The sequence below is a fragment of the Mustela nivalis genome (genome assembly GCF_964662115.1).
Source record: "Mustela nivalis genome assembly, chromosome: 7".
NCBI classification, from domain to species: domain Eukaryota; kingdom Metazoa; phylum Chordata; class Mammalia; order Carnivora; family Mustelidae; genus Mustela; species Mustela nivalis.
Window position 1 is genome coordinate 24835382 of NC_139026.1, and position 19043 is coordinate 24854424.

Below are 19043 nucleotides of genomic sequence, written 5' to 3' on the forward strand. Positions count from 1 at the left end.
GTGGCAGCTGGCATGGCCAAGTCAAGCAGTGTCTGTTCTATAATGAATAAAACTTTAACTGTAGCCTCTGAATACTAAATTAGGCTGGTAAGAGAAGTGCGCTTCATGGGAGCGTCAAGCACTGGATAGTTCTAAGGAGCTCACTTCTGAAGTGCTCAACCTCTATTTTTGATGCACTATAAGAGTCCAGAGAGTTTTATTTCACTTATGCTTCTCCTTTAAAAAAGAAAACTGAAGTGACTTTCAACAGATGTATAATAATGTCACTAATGAAGTGGATCTAGAAATTGAAAATCAGAACCAAGGAAAAGAAGAGAATGCAAAATACTATCTATCCAGGGTGATAAGGTAGGCCTTTTGGTTGATTATTATGGGGAGCTTCCTGGCAACCCTGGCAAAAAGGGAATCATAATAAGGTACATAATGCACACTTTTGGAAAGAAGAGAGCATATAAATTTTTAAACCTTTTCTGAAAGATTGTAGTTGTAATTATTGTTATTATCCTGAACGTGGATCTGATTTTGATCATCCGGTTTGCTTCCTTCCCTGTTGGTTTCTTTAACTCTTACAGTTACTCCTTTGCTTTATCGTCTCCATGTCATCAGTAATTTACTCATTATTGGTTCCATCGAGGGATACAGAGAGAGAAAGGAAGTAAATTCAGAATAGTTAGCTTTGTAGCTGATTACAATTGTGGTTAAAGTCATACATGATAAATCATTTTAACTAAGTTTGTATTATCTGTTGAAATTTTTTTTATTCTTGGAGAACACAGAATAGAAAATTTTTTATATTTTTAAAATCTCCATGACTTTTTATAAAGCCCATCTAGCATTGCTCTTGTCTGGGGATTAGAGCCGCTAATCAGTCTGTCAGTCTTAAAAAGCAAAGTTCATGTCTACATCTGTATACAATTAATGTATATCTAATTATAATAAAAAATTGTTCATAAGACAGTTTTAGTTTGAGCATAGATTTTACTTTTGATGGCTATATAATACACTGTAGTGTTTTGTGTAGTAATTCAGTCCTACTCTATAGTTAAGTACATCTTTTCTCAGTGACTGTTTTTCAGCCAATGTGTGCATATAGTTTGTTTCATTGTTGGAGAAAATATAAGAAATGGGTTTACTGGATCAAAGAATATGCCTACCTTTCCCATTGTATTACTTTCTGAAAGCATCAGTTAACTCGCTTTCACATTCTTACCTAGTGAAGGAAAGGAAAAGAGCTACTGATGAACTGATTATTTCCAAGCAACGTGTGAGCAGCTCTTTCCGTCCCCTTTAGTGTTCCCAGTTCCCTGTGTACCTAGTTCTCCTGATACTGTTTTCCATCCTGGCAGCTGGAGCTCTGCAGATTTCCCTTCCTTAGCATTTAGTGACATCAGTGATGCCCGCCTTTTAAAATATCCATTTATTGTATTTTGAGTTCTAGTATATTGAATGTTGTGGCAGGAACTGCTAGTTATGCCCGCCATCATTCTCTTCAGAACACTCAGATCTTGGGGTGCCTGGGTGGTACAGCTGATTGAGCATGCAACTCTTGGTTTCAGCTGAGGTTTGGATCTCAGGGTCATGGGATCGAGTTCTGCATCAGGCTCCGCACTCAGGGTAGATTCTGCTTGAAATTCTTTCTCCCTCTCCCTCTACCCCTTCTGATTTTGCTTTCTCTCTCTCTCAAATAAATAAATAAATAAATAAAATCTTGAAAAAAAGACAAAAGAAAGAAAAAAGAACCCACAAGTTTTTTTTGGCTGGACTCCTAGCCCTCCAGAAGGAAGACTCTGTCTCCCAGCCTTCCTTGCCACAGAGGATGCTAGGTAGGTAACTAGTTCAGGCTGATAGAATGTGAGTGGACAGGTCTTCTAGGATCCTTTTGAAAAACGTACATGCCTTTTGCCTTCTCTTCCTTATTTCCTTTCTCCATCCTTCTTCCTGGAACACCGAGTAATTAGAGTCCAGCCATCATATTGGATCATAAGAACAAGAGCCATAGTGGAAATCTGTAGAACAGTGTACTAGAGAGCTTTTGCTTTTGTGGGGACTTGATGGACCAGAGCTGGCGTGCTCAGCACATTATCTGCCTCTGGACTTTCACATACAAAAGGGATTTTGCATTTTAATTTTGTTTAAATCGTTATTTCGGGTCTGTGTTACTCATAAATGAATCTCACCCTAACTTTAACACATGTGTTTATATGAAAGAGGTTACAACAATTTACGTGAAAACTTCATGGTAAGGCTGCAAGTTGAAGATCAAATTCAAAGCAGGTTGCAAGGATCAAATGCTTTTTTCCATTCCAATTCTACCCCTTTCTGTGAAAATCGTCTTGATGATAATAGTCACATTTACTAAGCTTTTCTTTTGTGCTTACCTCATTTATTTTTATTTTTTAAAGATTTTATATATTTATTTGACAGAGACAGCAAGAGAGGGAACACAAGTAGGGGAGAACTGGAGAGGGAGAAGCAGGCTCCCCCCAGGATGCTGGGATCGTGACCTGAGCCTAAGGCAGACGCTTAATGCCCGAGCCACCTAGGCACCCCTGCTCACCTTATTTAATCCCCTCTAAGGAGGTACAATTTGCTATCTCCATTTTATAGATAAAAAAAAGAGGCTGGGAAAGATTCTTTAACTTACAGGGTCACTTATTTAACAAGTATCAGAGCAGCTCAGCCTCCTGGATCTCCCTGACTCCAGAGTTGAGGGTCTTACTTGTGTAGGTGAGCCATCTCCTAGCTGGTGTGCTTCTTTCTCATAGCAGCACCAGCCCTCTTTCTACCCTCTTGGCCTAGGTACTTCTGTGCACCCTAAGATCCCCCACCTCCAGCAAGCCTTCCTTGATTTCTCCATGCCATTCCATGATCCTGCTGTGATCATAGCACCTTATACATATGCCATAGAGTTTATCACATCTTATTGAACACGTGGCTTATTTGTCTCCCTTGGTCAGACACTGAGTTCCTGTGGTGGGATTGAGTCTTATTCTCTAGCCTGTCTCTAGAACATAGCATGATGCGTAGCACATAGTGGATGCTTAATAAATATTTGTCAAGTTATTAAATGAAATCCTGTTGCTGTCCAAAAGATGTTTTTGCTACTTTTTAAATGCTCTTTTTGGCATAGATTATTCTAATCACTTTGCTAGAACTTTTTTTATTTTTGATATAGTATTAAGCCTACTAAATGTGTCTGTAATTTTCAAAGACTTGATTTGGTGTAATTTAGCCTTTGGTCATGTGTGACATTTTCTCTTCTCAGCAGGACAGCTCTGCTGTGAAGTATGACTACATTTGCGTACTGTTAGATTGCGGTGATCATTTACATAGAGTCAGGAGAAAAACGAGATAGTTGTAAATAAGCATATGCATAAATTCATTCAGAAAAATGACTGTCTAGATCCTAAATTACATAATCATCATCTTTTCATCTTTAATGGATAAATAAGTGGTTCAGGCTTTTCATAGAGTTGAGAGATGTGCTATTGTATCAGAGGGAGGGAAGAAACCAGAGCTTCCTAGGTAGTCAGACTGATTGCACTGTTGTTCAATCCAACCTTTACCAAAGTCTCATTCAGATAGGTTGAATTAGATCGAATCCCATGGATGGGACTGAAAATGATTATTCCTAATATGTAAATTCCTTTCCGGTGCAGGGTCCTTTTTAAGGCGTCTTTGAATCCCCAGCACTCAAGTCTTATAAACCTTCCTCAAATATGGGAATTGACAGGAGGGACTGGTTTCACATTTGCTGTCTCACTGAACTCAGAGGCTGAGAACTAGACTGTTGGCGCCTCTCACTTCCGATGCCGTCTGCCTCTCTTACCTATTTGCACAGAGGTGGCCAAGATAGAGCCAGGTGATGAAACCAAAACCCAAGGGTGGAGAACTAACTAACTAACTAACTAATTAGCTTTCTTTGTTTGTTACTTCTAATGATTTTTAAAGCATACAGTTCATTGGCATTACATACAGTGACATTGCTGTACGACTGTCACCACCATCCGTCTACTTCCTCTTCCCAAACTGCTGAAACTCTGTCCCCATCAAACTGTAACTCCTCAGCCCCTTTCCCCCCAACCCCTGTCTGCTTCCCCACCATTCACCTTTCTGTCTCTTAGAATTTATGAATTTGGCTCTTTTAGGTTCCTCATATAAGTGAATCATGCAGTACTTGTCCTTTTTTGACTGGCTTATTTCCCGTTAGCATAATGTATTTAAGCTTCATTCATGTTGTAGCATGCGTCAGAATTTCCTTCTTACTTCTTACAATAAATCTGTTGTATGTACATGCTTCCTTCTATTTGTCCATTCATCAGTCAAAGGAGCCTTCAGTTGCTTCCACCTTTTGGCTATTGTGAAAATGCTGTCAATGAATATGGGAGTACAAATAGGTCCTCATATTAATTTCACTTCCTTATAGGATATGCATCCAAGAACAGCTTAAAAATCCTTTAGCATCATCATAATTAAAAATTTGTGTTTCAGGCTCAGTCAGTGAAGTGTCTACCTTCAACTCAGGTCATGATCCCATTATCCTGGGACCGAGCCCCATGTAGGGCTCCCTGCTCAGAGAAAAGTCTGCTTCTCTCTCTCCCCTTACCTTTCCCCACTGCTCGTGCTTGCTCTCTCACACGCACACTCTCCCTCAAATAAGTAAAATCCTAGAAAATAATAAGTAAATAAATTAAATAAATAAATAAATAAATGTGCCTTAGAGAACACGATCAAGAAAATGAAAAAGCAACATATAGAGTGGGAGGAAATATTTGTGAATTGTATAACTCAATGACTTTTTTCCAGAGTTTATAAAGAACTCTTACAACTCAACAATATTAATGACAACAAAAAAAACCCCAAATAACCCAATTAAAAATGAGCAAATGACTTAAGTGGACATTCCTTTGAAGATACAGAAATGGTGGCCAGTAAGTCAAGAAGAGATGCTCAGCACCATGACTTATTGCACAGAGATCGAAACCACAGGAGAGATACCACTTTACAGGAACTGGGATGACTGTAATAAAAAAAGATGGACTAGAACAAGTGTTGGCAAAGATGTGGAGACATTGGAGCTCTCACGTACTCCTGGTGGGAGTGCAAAATGCTACGGCCCTTTTGAGTACAGTTTGGCACATCATCAAAATGCTGACCATAAAGTCACCATAGAACCCAGCAGTGCCCTCCTAGGTGGTATATATGCAAGAGAAGTGAAAGATGTCCATATAGATACTTGCCCTGAAATGTTCATAGCAACACTCTTCATAATACCTGAAAACTGGAAATATCCTGCAACTAATAAATGGATACACAAAATGAGGTGTATTCATGTAATGGAATATTATTTGGGAATCAAAAGAATGCAGTACTGACACGTTCTCTAACCTGAAGGAACCTCAGAAACGTGCTAAGTAAAGGAGGCCAGGCACAAAAGACCACAGAATGTGTGATCCCATTTACACGAAATGTCCACAAGAGGCAAATCTATAGAGACAGGAAACAGATGATTACCTAGGGTTGGGGAGGGGGCAGGTGTCGGGGAGAATGGAGTGACTGCTAATATGTATGAGATTTCATGTGGGAATGATGAAAATAGTTTTTTTTTAATTTTTTAAAAAAGATTTTATTTATTTATTTGACAGAGATTACAAGTAGGCAGAGAAGCAGGCAGAGAGAGGAGGAAGCAGGCTCCCTGCTGAGCAGAGAGCCCGATGCGGGGCTCGATCCCAGGACCCTGAGATCATGACCCAAGCCGAAGGCAGAGGCTTTAATCCACTGAGCCACGAAGGCGCCCCTGATGAAAATATTCTCAAATTAGTTTGTGGTGATGGCTGTAATATGCTAATATATTAAAATTATCGAGTTACATACTTTAAATGGGTAAACTTGATGGTATGTAACATTTAATAATAATAATAAAAAAAAAGCTGTTGAGAAACTTCAGCAGCAGTGTCCTAGCATTCCACAAGATGAAAATGCCAGTATCATTAAAGCAGTCCTGGGTGCCTGGGGCGCCCAGTTGGTTACTCATCCATCTGACTCTTGGTTTCAGCTCAAGTCGTGATCTCAGGGTTATAACATCAAGCCTGGCCTTGGGCTCCATGTTGGGCGTGGAACCTGCTGGCTGTTCTCTCTTTGCACGCCCACCGCTCACTTGCGCTCTTTCTACCTCTCTAAAAAAGAAAGAAAGAAAGAAAATAAAAAAGTAGTCCTTTTCTCACCCTCTATAAAATAGAATGCTCTACCTTTTTTTGAAGATAAAGTAGCTTGTCATTGAAAATATGAGGAAAAAAGAAAATTAAAATATTTTGCTTCCCAAGGTTGCATGAAATAAAACAAATCTTTGGCAGCATTTATCTGTTTCCTGAAAATGCAGCAATTGTTTTCTTTTACAAATAGAGTCAATCAATGCAATCAAACTCTGCAGCAGGGAACTTTAACAAGCGGGAAGATAGTTTTGTTCTGTCTTTCCTTTGGCGTGTCAGTGTTTCTGTCTCCGGCTTTGCAGGCCAGGCGGTCTGCACCAACGCTGCTGTGCATCTACACCTCCCACCTAGAGACGTCTCCTTTTGCACATGATGCTCCTCTTCAGTTGCTTTTTGGCCCCTAATGCCTGACTTCTTATAAACCAAGAGTCTAAGATCACCAGTAGGTATGGTTAAGGCTAAGTGAGAGAGATTTATCTGCTAATCTTTTGAAAAGTTTTCATCTGATAATTTAAATTGGGGATTGTATGGAGATTTTATTTGTCCACTCTGTGCCTGGTTTTGGTAACACAGGGCCAGACCTTGACTCTGCTTTAACTCTGAGCTCCCATTGCCCTCAGAATCCCTTGTGCAGGGCCTCGCGCCTGCGTACCTGGCTCTGTGTCTTCCCCTGATGGTGGAATCCTGGGGAGGCCTCCAGGGCCTGCTTTACACCTGTCATGGGCCTTGTGCTGGGTAGGTGCTGCGTCATCCTGCGAAAGAGTAATTCTGGGAAGACAGAACTTAAGGGTGTGAGCCACAGAAAAGCCATTTCTGTGTGGTAACTTTGTTTTATTTTTTAATGTCTGTGCAAAGAATGTACACACGTGCGATAGAACCGCATGCTGCTTACTGTGTGATTGATTGTGACATGGTTTATAAGCATGCCGACATGGTAGCCGCACAAGAATTAAATCCCGCGAATGAAAATCATGTTTGGCTCTTCTTCCCAGCAATCTGTGCATGACATTTGTGGGTTCAGAATCTCCCAAAGGCGCCTCTGGAATGTGAGCTCTGGATGACTTGCTGGGTTTTGTTGGCAGGTAGATCAAAGACTTCAGTTCTGGCAGGTGGTCTCACCAAGAGGAAGATAGCCCTCATCGCTGGCCCGGAGCCACGCACACACTTTAAAAACAAACATCTTGTTTCCTAACGTCTTGTTTCATACTGTAGCATGGTTTGAGTTGGCCCCGAAGAATGTAAGCGATTCTTCTCAAGGTGCTGTGTTTTTTGGCTATTGCTGACAGGAGTAGGATGTGGAATATTTACCATAACAGAATAGAAAACAAAGGTTTAATTTCTGTGTCAGCAAGGTGAGTTTTAGGGATGAAACAGCTGAGGAGGTGAGTGGCTGTGCTAGTTGTCACAGTCCCTGTCATCTCAGTACGGGCGGCCGGCGTGAGGGGCAAGAAGCTGGAGGCCTGACCGCGTGCATGTGCAGCCTTCCCACCCGGGCTCTGCTCTCGCCGTGTCCCACCTTTTCAAGGAGGAAGGGTCTTACTCCGCAAGTCCAGAGTCCTGCCCTGCCTTTGACTTTGCATGGGTCTTAACGCCAGGAATCCTATCCCGGAGGCAACACTTTGACGTTTGTGGGAGCAGTTTTAGTTGTTACAGTTATGGATATTACATTGTTTGAGTTTCATTTTATTTCAGATTAATAAAAGTGGCAAAATACTAATAAAAAGAAGGTAGTGGCTCGTTAGTTGAGAACCACTGTGTTAGACCAGTGGGCTCTCTGAGCCTTAATTTACCTTTTTCTGATTGGAGATAAAGGACTGCCCTGGCTCGCTCTCTCTCAGATCTATTTTTGAGGATCAAATGTGCAAATAATGTGAATTTTTATCTCTCTGAGTGTGTTTTCTCAACTGCAAAATACAGATAATGCTGGCTTAGCACAGCTCCTCTAAAGATTAGATACGGTCACACATGTAAAGCACTTGGTAAATGGCTTAGCAAAATGCAATGATAATGTGTCCACTATGAATTACTTCTTTAATCCTGAGTTCCCGCCATAAACTCTGCTGCCCAGCCACCTGTCTTACTGTGGATTGGATCTATTTGGTGATGTTCTATCTTTATATTTTAGACCTTGCTGCGTTCTCGTTCTCTCTCTCTCTCTCTCTCTCTCACAGTCCCTCCTGGAATTTTTCTTTCCATCTTCTCTGCCTGTTCCTGTCTATTCTTTCCTAAAAGTTTCACTCCTCTCACTTCAGGCGGGGCTCAGTGGGAAGAGTCTTCTGTTAGTTTCCTATTCAGTTGTTTACATCTTGGAACACCTGGTTATCTTTCCATGTGCATGTAACTTACTACTCCCTGGAATGCAGTTCCTTGGCCTTGGAGCAGGGCTGCCTAAAGAATCAGAAGTTGTTTGTTGATTTTACACACCCAAGGCACATACTTTAGAATGAAAAAGCTGTCAATCCTGAACGCTTTCTTGGAGATGCATAACCACCCAAGCAATAACGCTAAATAGTTACAGACTTTTAGAGCAGGAGAGAACCTTAGGGAGTCACTCTTTATTGCTTATAACAGGTGTTTTATATACTTTCTATCCTTTGTTTCTCAAGATAATATTAAAGGTGAATGTGGTTACTCACATTTTATAGGCAAGGAATCTAGGACTCTAGGATGTTAAATAATTTGCTCAAGGTCACTCATCCAGAACTAGTAGAAGGGCAGGTAAAATCTCTCTTTGTCTTCCAAACCTGTGTTCCACTGATTTATTTTCCTTCTTAGGGGAAATGAAGTTTTGATCACCACTAGAAAATAGCATGTGAGGAGAGAAATCTAAGAGAGTCTGTGTTAAGTTAAAAAAAAAAAAAAGCATGAAACCTCAGTCCACTCTGGTGTGGAAATCAGTGGGGTGTGGATAGTGAGTATCTGATGAGCACCATCTAATGCTAGACTGGGGTTTTTCTGGCGAACCGGCCAGGGGGAGAGGAGCTTCATTTTCCAGAGTCATGAGACAGCCCAGAAAGACACACAGAATGCAGCAAGCTGGTGTGTCTAGCGGAGTGACAGGCACGCAGCCTCTGAGACCAGCCCGTGGACTTGGATCCCAGCTCTGCAGCTTTGTCAGGAGTAGGACCGTGGGCCACTGCCTTATTTATCTCATCCGTGCCTCAGTGTCCACATTTGTAAAATACAGGGTTTATATTAGTACTTACAGTAGAGTTGTGAAAATTCTGATAAGATATAATATTCATAAATACGGAGAACAGGGCGTGGTACGTAGGAGAGGTTCAGCTAGTGTCACGGCTTTTTGCGGTTCTTGTTCCTGAGGCTGTAGAAAGTGGTGCACAGAGAACTTCAAACATTCCTGGTGCTTGGTAAGGGACAGACGCCCGTGGCCCAGAATCAGCCTCAGAAGCCTCATGGATACGTGATCCCATGAAGCTGGCGGTGTGTCCAGTGAAGGCAGGAGCCCGTCTTAAGATGCTGAGCAGTTTTATTATTAAAAGTGAATAGCAACACTCGTTTTCTTCCAAGAATGCAGAATAAATTGATTTTCTTGCAGGGTTTGTAATTAAGTGCCGAGTCCCTCACACTGTTCTCTGGAAGTCCTGTTTAAGCTCCAGAGATGCATGAATAGTTTATGAAGGTTTTATATTTGCAGATCAGCCCTTAATAAAGTTGGGCTTGCCTGCTTTTAGAAAAGCGCTTCGGTTATTAACTAGGTTAGGCTGCGTGGGCCTGGAGTTACCGAGGAGTATTTCCCTGGTGAGATGTGGCAAATGTTAAAGGGCGAGATGTGGACGGGGAGTTTCAGCCTGTTTCTGGGCTCAGTGTGCTGGCCGGTGTGCGGCATCTGCTCCTCTCCGGCCCCACCGGAGAGACCCAGTGGGGGACCAGCATGGCCATCTGACCTGTTCACATTTGGTCATGTCATTTGGGGAGCGGTGGTTGCTTGTTCACCTGCTCTCCGTGTACCTTATAACACCCCGGTTGTTGTGTTCTTCTTTGTAATGGCCTTGGTGCTGCGCCGCTGGACACAAGCACATGGCCTGCTCTGAGCTGACACTGCTCCCTGCTTGTGACTGAAGCCTCGTGGGCAACAGCCCCATGGGGATGGCTTCCCACCCTTTGCTCCGGGACAGTCCTCACTGACCTTAGTACCTGTCCCCAGGGCCCTTTCTCTACAATTCCAGGAGGCCCATCGTGGCAGCCCTGTACCTAATTTTGGTGATGTGGGAAAGCTTCTGTTCGATGGGCTCTTGCTAGACACGGTGTCATGTCAGTGACACGGGGAATCAGTGCTCGAGCTCCTTCCCACGACTTTGCATATCTGGAGATGCTGGTGGTGTTCAGGTGACAGCAGCTCCTTGTATTTTGGCTTTGCCAGCTGAGCGGGGGGTGGTGGGGGGCTGCCCTTACCCCGGAGAGCAAAGAGATGGGTGGGCAGAGAGGTTGAGGAGGGAGTGGAGGTGGAGTAGCTCCCCTTCTGTTCTTTGAACAAGGCTTGAGAGGATTTCTCATCAACTGTACATTGAGTTGCAGGAAATGAACTCCCTTTTTCTCCATTTTTATTCCTAAAGGACAACTTTGTATCTTTGTCCCTGCCATGCACTGATAATAGCTGATGCTCATTAAGCTTTTAGATTTCTCTTGAAACCCCACAGCCCTGTGGGGAAGTGAATAGTACTCCCCTCTTCAAGAAGAGGAGACCAAATTTGAGAAAGGTGGATTTTCGCACAGTGTCGCAGCTAGGAAGAGCTGGTGCTGGGGTTTGAACCCAGGCCCAGCTGCCACATCATCCACGCAGCCGTGAGGCTGGACTGTCTCCCGGCTTTGTGTGCTCTAGTCTTCCCTTAACTCTGCAGTGCAAACGCTGCCTGCAAAATGTGAAGACCATTTCGTGCTCTGTATTTTGCATTGGTGAAGTCCCATGAATGGCTTTCTGTGCTCGGAGATTTGTGTCCATTCAGTTCCTTTATGCTCGGAAAAGGAGCAGCCTCCTTTTGAACAGAGTACAGAATGTTCTAGAAATCTGAGGCGTGCGAAGGGGAGCTTTGAAGGAGAGGCTGGTGGGAGTGGCTTACTGAGGGGCCCTGTTCTTCCTCCTCTCTCTTCTTGGTCACCTTCCCTCTGAACCCTGCTGCCACTTCCTTCCTCTGGCCATTGGAAATCCTAATTCCCACATTTCTCTCCAGCCCAAAGCCCTTTCTCAAGACTCATCTAAGCAGCAAATTGTCATTTATTTTCTCTTTTTCTTTCTTTCTTTCTTTCTTTCTTTCTTTCTTTCTTTCTTTCTTTCTTTCTTTCTTTCTTTCTTTCTTCATTTGAGAGACAGAGTGTGAGCGGTGGGGAGCGTTGTCCAGGACCCCTGAGATCATGACCTGACCTAAGCCAAAATCAGACACTTAACTGACTGAGCTACCCAGGTGCCCCACAAATGGACATTTTCAAAAGAACTTTGCTCAGTAGGAGGAAAAATCAAAAGAAATTAATAACAGAAGAGAAGTGTTTTTCACTTTTTTGTTTGTTTCTAAAATTATGAATTTTACTGAGCCCCTCTGAGATAGCTGTGCTTCAGCACCTCATGGATTTAAGCAAAGCCCTAGCCCTCTGCCAGGCCTGGCAGTGCCATCTTCGCCCAGCACATGGGATCTGGCTTATTTGCCATCTGGGAAGTCCGTCTTCCAGCCCTAGTCGAGCCTTGAGATGAACACAACCCTACTTAGCATCCTGACTGCAGACTCTCGAAAGACCCTGAGCTAGAACAGCCCAGCTAAACTCCTGAATTCTGACCCACGGGGACTGTGAAATGATAGAAACGTTTTCTGCCTTAGACCCCAAAGTTTTGGGAGTAACTTGTTATGTTATGTTAGAAACTTGTTATGTAACTTGTTAAGTAACAGGCAATCAATATAGATGTGTACCTAATTTTCAGGTGGTGTTTGGGACAATGATTGCTATGTGCTGGTTTCTTATCTTTACTTCCAATTTGGTCTTCTCACCAGCTTCCCAGCTGGGTGAATTATTTCAACTCTCTAAAAGCTTCAGTTTCTTCTTCTCGAAGATGGGGCTAATGATAGATTTGACCCCACCGAGTTGTTTTAGGTGTCCACCTCATAGTAAGGCACTTGGTAAGTAGGTAACTGCTAGTGTTATGTTCTCAACGAATATCATTTATAGTTCCTCTTAACTTGTCTCAATCCATTCTTTTCTCCTATTTTTCTTTGCTACAGCTTCTCATCTCCTAGAGAAACATGATAAAGAACTTGCTCTTACATTGTAGGCATAGCTTTCTTAGCTCTTACCATGTTATATACTCTGATGGAGTGCATATGGACCTCCCCAGTTAGCAGTAAGCTTCATGAGAATAGGGAGGAACCTGTCTTTATTTTCAAAGTACCTAACACCAGATGAATGAATGGGTAAGTTATACGGTTTCGTGTGCTGTATTTGCACATAAGTTGTTATTGGCACTCAATTAAATTAATTTATGTCATTAAAATTAACTCCTGTCTCCAGCCAGAGGGGTCATATTAAAAAGAAAAACAGATTGGAGAGTCTTTTGTTCATTTTGCTCTCTGCCTTTCCATCCCAAGAAACTATGATTTTACTGCTGATTTGTTGTGGATAGATAAACCATTCTTATTTCCATCTCTTTTTAGAATATAGGGGCCATTTATAAGTCAGGGGAATGTTGCTGTGAAAATGTTTTCATGCTAGGTATAATAGAGTTGGTTAGGGGCACTTGGGTGGCTCAGTGGGTTAAAGCCTCTGCCTTTGGCTTGGGTCATGATCTCAGGGTCCTGGGATCGAGCCCCACATTGGGCTCTCTGCTCAGCAGGGAGCCTGCTTCCCTTCCTTTCTCTTTGCCTGTCTCTCTGCCTACTTGTGATCTCTGTCCGTCAAATAAATAAATAAAATCTTTTAAAAAAAATAGAGTTGGTTATTTGAGGCATTTAATTTTTAATTTTTATTTTTTTTAAGATTTTATTTTTTAAGTAATCTCCACATCCAACATGGGGCTTGAACTGAGACCAAGAGTCAAGTGCCCTACCAACTGAGATGGCCAGGTGCCCATATTTGAGGCATTTTAGATTTGAAACTGTGATTCAGATTATGTATTGCAGCAAAAGCTCTCATATAGTGGGCATTAAACACTTTTCTCTAATGTTGAAAGGCAGCATAGCACAGAGAAAGTAAATAGGGTAGTTTCTCACACAGGTCCAAACCCGGGTTCTAAAAGGTAAGGTTATATATCTGCTCACTCAGTGTAACCAGGCTTCCGTGCCTGTTCTCATCCCATATTCCCTCTTTTTTTTTTTTTCCCCAAAGATTTCATTTATTTATTTGACAGAGATCACAAGTAGGCAGAGAGGCACGCAGAGAAAGAGAGAGAGAGAGAGGAGGAGGAGGAGGAAGCAGGCTCCCTGCTGAGCCCGGAGCCCAATGTGGGACTTGATCCCAGGATCCTGGGATCATGACCTGAGCCGAAGGCAGAGGCTTTAGCCCACTGAGCCACCCAGGCGCCCCCATATTCCCTCTTTTTGATGTCTACGTGTTCACCAGACATTTAATAGGTATTTACATATGTCGAACAATGCCAAGTACAGGAGTTCTTCCAAAAAAAGACTAGTCCTACCTGTTAGGATTTCTGAGGACTGACACCTTGGGATCTGCCCATAGGGTAGAAGGCTATCTGGCAGCTCTCCAGCCTGGCCTTAGTGGTTAAAGTTTTCTTAACACAAATTCTGGGTCAGACGCAGCCCCTGGTGACTGCATCTTTCTAGACGGAAGGTTTGGGTCCGGGGGGCAGTCCAGTGTGAGGTTTACTTTCAATTTTGCTTTGTTAAGGGAAATATGGAGCTTGATATTCTGCTGTTAAAACATTAATTAGTTATACTTCAGACAGTAAGCCATCATGTAAGCCAAAATTAGTAATTTTAATACTTCTGCTGGAATGAAGTGGGAACGAGAGCCAGATCTGAGTAGGATATGAGTCTGATGTTCCAGCATCAGATACGAAGGGATGCTCAGCAGAGTTCAACCAGACAGGAGGGATTGTCCCCGAGGTAGGCGACAGGAGGGACTGTCCCTGCGGTAAATGCACAGATCAGTCTGGAGAGTCCTAGAAACTGGAAAAAGACAACTTGATCATGTGGTTCCATGTTTCTTCTGGTATTCCTTGACAAAATTCCTCTATCCTGTCTATCTACCCATCTGTCCATCCAGTCCTTCTATCCATCTATCCGTCTGTTCATCCATTTGTCCCTTTATCCATCCACTCAGAGTGCCTGCTGCGTGTCAGAAGTGAACAGAAGGAAAAGACGTAATTCATGTTCTCAAGAAATCTGTGAGCTAATAGAGATAGGTAGCTAACAGTTACAACATGGTGTTATATATTATTAAAACATATTAACACCCAGTGTGAGCACAGGAAAAAGGAGATGAATAGCTTCAGTGTTGATGCTGGGAGTATTAACTGATGCAGCTGCTCCGGAGAGCAATTGAGTAACACTTACCAGTGCCCTAATTTGTATTTCCATTTGTCAAGCAGTTTCACTTATGCGCATCTTATCTGGAGCATTTAATAGTGGAAATGTACATAGCTGCGTAAGTTTTTTTTTGTTTGTTTTTTTTTTTTTTAATGATAGGCAAAAAAGGAAACCATGAAGCATCCAGCAGTGGAAGTGGGTAGTGACAGCCTTGTCTGGGAATGCAGTGGGATACAGGACAGGTTTTTTTTTGTTTTTTTGGGTGTTTTTTTTTTTTTTTTAAAGATTTTATTTGTTTAAGAGAGAGCACAACTGGGAGGAGGAACAGAGGAGGAGGGAGAAGCAGGCTCTCTGCCGAGCTGGGAGCCTGACATGAGGCCCGATCCCAGAACGCCGAGATCATGACCTGAGCCGTAGGCAGACGCTTCACTGACTGAGCCCCCGGGGTGCCCCAGGATGCAGTGCAGTCTTAAAACAATAATGCCACATTGTTGAAAGAGTGGGTCACAAAACAATATGAATAGTAACATTCTAATTTTGTAACACAAATATATGCATAAAAAACAGTATCAGCAGTGGCTATCTCTGAATCATTTTAATCTTTGAATTTTTGTTCTTTGTGGATTTTCAGACTTCTACAGTGAACATGAGTTACCTCTGTAGTTATGAAAAGGCATAAAGATAGACATCATAAGAGGGCCATTTGGCTAAGGTTCTTGGCTAGGTGCTTTGAGGTTCTTAACTCAACTGAAACAAAGCTGTTCCGTTTCTCATGTCTGCATGTGTACATTAATTCAGCAGATACTCGTGTTCACACATGTGAGTCAGGCGATAAAGTTAGAGGAAGGCAGGAGCTAGATCATACAGGGCTGTGCAGTACATGTTAGGATTTTTTATTTTATTCTAAATGCGATGGAAACTGGTAGAGGATTTTAAACTGAGGTGCAGCCTGATCTGATCACCCTGTCCACCCTGAGTTACCGTAGCCAGAGAGAACTGTGCAGAGAGGGCTGCCCATCATCAGAGTGTTTGGAAACCTGGAAACCTTGGCATTGCCGAGTATCTGTGCACCGAAGCCGCTGCCCAGTACACTCACAGAGGTAGCTGTGAGCCCCTAGGTGCTGGACAGCTCCCACTGGCTGCTCTAGACACCCCCTCTCCACCCTGCTCTGAGCCCCTGGTGCTGGACAGCCTCCACTGGCTGCTCCAGACACCCCCCCCCCCCGCCTTGGGGAGAAGAATCACTCACATCCTTTTCTGTCTCCTCCCGCTCTCAGCAGACACTAAGTTCGGAAAGACCTTTAATGTTTTCCTGTACTTTGGAACCAATGAATATGGCAAGAGGAGAAGGTAGAGGGGATAGCGCCGTGCCGCAGTGAAGAGCTCGGACAGCAGAGCCTGGGCGCAGAACCTGTCTCTGCCACCAGCTAGTGGACAACCTTGAGCAAGTTACTGTACCTCTTTGTGCCTCAGTTTGGACTGCAAAATTAGGATAATGTCGTTTCCCTTATGTGTCATTGGAAGGATTAACAGAGATAATGCACAGTGCTTGACACATTAATTCACCTTGCAAGATGATTGTAGAAATTAGGACACAAATGGGATATTTGGTTATATTAAGGAATTGTCAAATTTTTTAGGTACGGTGTAGTTGTGTGGTTATGTTTAAAAAACAAGAGTCCTTATCTTTTAGAAACATACTGAAGTATTTATGGATGAAATATGTTTGGGTTGATTTCAAAATTAGCCATAGAGAGGTAGATCGTGGCTAGAATACAACCAGAAATTAATAGTTATTAAAGCTTGATGATAGTCAGATGGGAATTCATTTTAATGTTCCCTTTCTTTTGTTTGTTTGAAATTTTTAAGTTTGAAGTTCATATACCAATGGAAGTTTGGTGGAAGATGAGTTCCCAGCCCTAAGCCTTCCTACCTCCTGAGAAGCAAAGCTAATGCGTAAATCTTCCTTCTTAGGTGATGTGTACTCTTCAGCTCCTCACAGATATTAAACTTTATTTCGGATTTCACAGGTCGTTTTGAGGTCGTCCTACGTCAGGAAGTGGCCAAGTGTTTTGCTATAGCAACAGCAGAGGATATTTTCCTTAATGAGTTTTAAACTACACTCTGCTTTGTGCTTTCTAAAATAATGCCTTCTATGGGAATAGGCTCAGTGGGCAGCACAGTTTGCCTTTAGAGTGGATTAGAGGCTTTTAAAAACATTAGATAGAGTCTCACTAAAACTGTGTCTTTTTGGGAAAGGCAAAGGGTGTAGTGGAAGAAAACATACTGGGCTAAGAAACAACCGTGACCAGTTTTATTTATTTCTGCTTTCTTACTAGCAAGCTGTGAGGCTTTGGGCACATGATTTAGCTTTTCTGAGCCTCAATTTCCATGTGTAAGGGATGAGGGGATTGGACTGATTTCTCTCATCCTTTCCAATTTCCCGAATTTTATCGTCATCATCATTATTATTTTTAAGTAATCTCTACACCCAACATGGAGATTGAACTCACAGCCCCAAGATTAGGAATCATAAGTTCTACCAAATGAATCAGCCAGACACCCCACCCCAAATTTTATTTTTTAAAAAGATTTTATTTATTTATTTGAGAGATCATGCATGCACAAGCAGGGGTAGGGGCAGAGGGAGAAGGAGAAGCAGACTCCCCCCCACCCCCTGCCCCCGAGCATAGAGCCTGATGTGGTACTTGATCCCAGGACCCTGGGATCATGACCTGAGCCAAAGTCAGATACTGACTGAGCACCCAAGCCCCCCCATTTCTGACGAAATATATTCATGCTCACTGGAGAAAATCGGGAACATGTGGAAAAGGCAAAATCGGAAATAAAAATCACCTTAGTTCTACCACCCAGGAGATAGCCCTTAATGTTTTTCAATGCCTACATGTTACTACTTTTTTTTTTTTTTTAAGATTTTTCTTATTTATTTGACAGACAGAGATCACAAGTAGGCAGAGTGGCAGGCAGAGAAGCGGGGGAAGCAGGCTCCCTGCTGATCAGAGAGCCCAATGCGGGGCTCATCCCAGGACCCTGAGATCATGACCTGAGCTGAAGGCAGAGGCTTAACCCACTGAGCCACCCAGGCACCCCACATGTTACTATTTTTAAGAATCAAATTCATACGACGTATTTTATTGAACAGCTAATCTGCAGGTAGTGTCAACCACTGAAGGAAAATAAAGGTGAGTAAACATGGGCTCTGCCCTCCAGAAACTGATAATTTAACGCTAAACACTGTTCCCTCGAGTTATGTGCACTGAGTACTTCCCTTAAAAGAGAGAGGCCCCGGGGTGCTGGGGTGGCTCAGTGGGTTAAAGCCGCTGCTTTCAGCTCAGGTCATGATCTCAGGGTCCTGGGATTGAGCCCCACATTGGGCTCTCTGCTCAGCAGGGAGCCTGCTTCCCTTCCCCTCTCTCTGCCTACTTGTGATTTCTGTCAAATAAATAACTAAAAATCTAAAAAAAAAAAAAAAAAAGAAATAGAGAGAGAAGCCCTTCCATCTGTCACTTAAATTCATGGAGTTATAATGCCCTTTATGATGTAATTTTGCTCATGTTGGAAGACTACACCCCCCTATGTTATTCCTTCTCTTACATTCAGAAGTAGAGAGCTCATCGGCCGGCTACTGAAGGTGGGACAGACTTTCCCTATAACATCTATTTCTTTGACTACCAATCCTGACCATCCCTCATCTTATGGGGGAAGCTGCTTGTCCCTTTGACTCTCTCCTGCTCCTTTTCAAGCTGCACTGCCACCTCTGCCATTCTGCCCGATGATAGTATAATGCGCAATAGGACAGCAGCAGAGCTGGCAGCCCGACAGGGGAGAGAGCTTTAGGAGTAACCCATCATCTGGAAGTCAGCCCTTCTTCCCAGGGCACCACCCACCGTACGGCTGGAAGCATCAAAAGATCCTAGAAATCCACAGGCACCTGGCTGGCTCATCTAGGGGAGCACGTGACTCTAGATCTCAGAGTTGTGAGTACAAGCCCCACAGTGAGTGTAGAGTTTACTAAAAACAAAAATCAATAAACAAACAAACAAAAAACTTAAAAAAAAAAATCCTAGAAATCTAGCCTAATGTGTTAGGAGAGAGAGAGAGAGCAGGCAGAGGGTAGGAGTACTGAGAGACTGACTTACTTGGAGAAAATGTGTAAATAAAATGTGAACTTTCATTCAGCATGCCAGAGCTGCTTTATTTATTCATGAAATTTTATGTGTCTTTTTCCACTCCAGTTTAGAAGTGGAAATGTCTGACCTCTTCTCTGCCTGGCAGAATGCCCCGCTTACACAACACCATCCCTGTAACCTCGCCCTAGTTTCAGGGG

General features: G+C 42.8%; 1 protein-coding gene across 6 annotated transcripts in view; it reads left to right on the top strand.

Annotated features, from left to right (window-relative positions):
- TMCC3 (transmembrane and coiled-coil domain family 3) overlaps positions 1-19043 on the top strand; it is a 262682-nt gene that overhangs the window by 64918 nt on the left and 178721 nt on the right. The window contains exon 1 of one of the 6 annotated variants that reach the window (XM_082739317.1): positions 18267-18347. The exons of the other annotated variants lie outside the window; for them this stretch is intronic. The gene's annotated coding sequence lies outside the window, so the exon portion shown is untranslated. Of the gene's footprint in view, positions 1-18266; positions 18348-19043 lie in introns of those variants that run through there. 6 annotated transcript variants of the gene reach the window in all.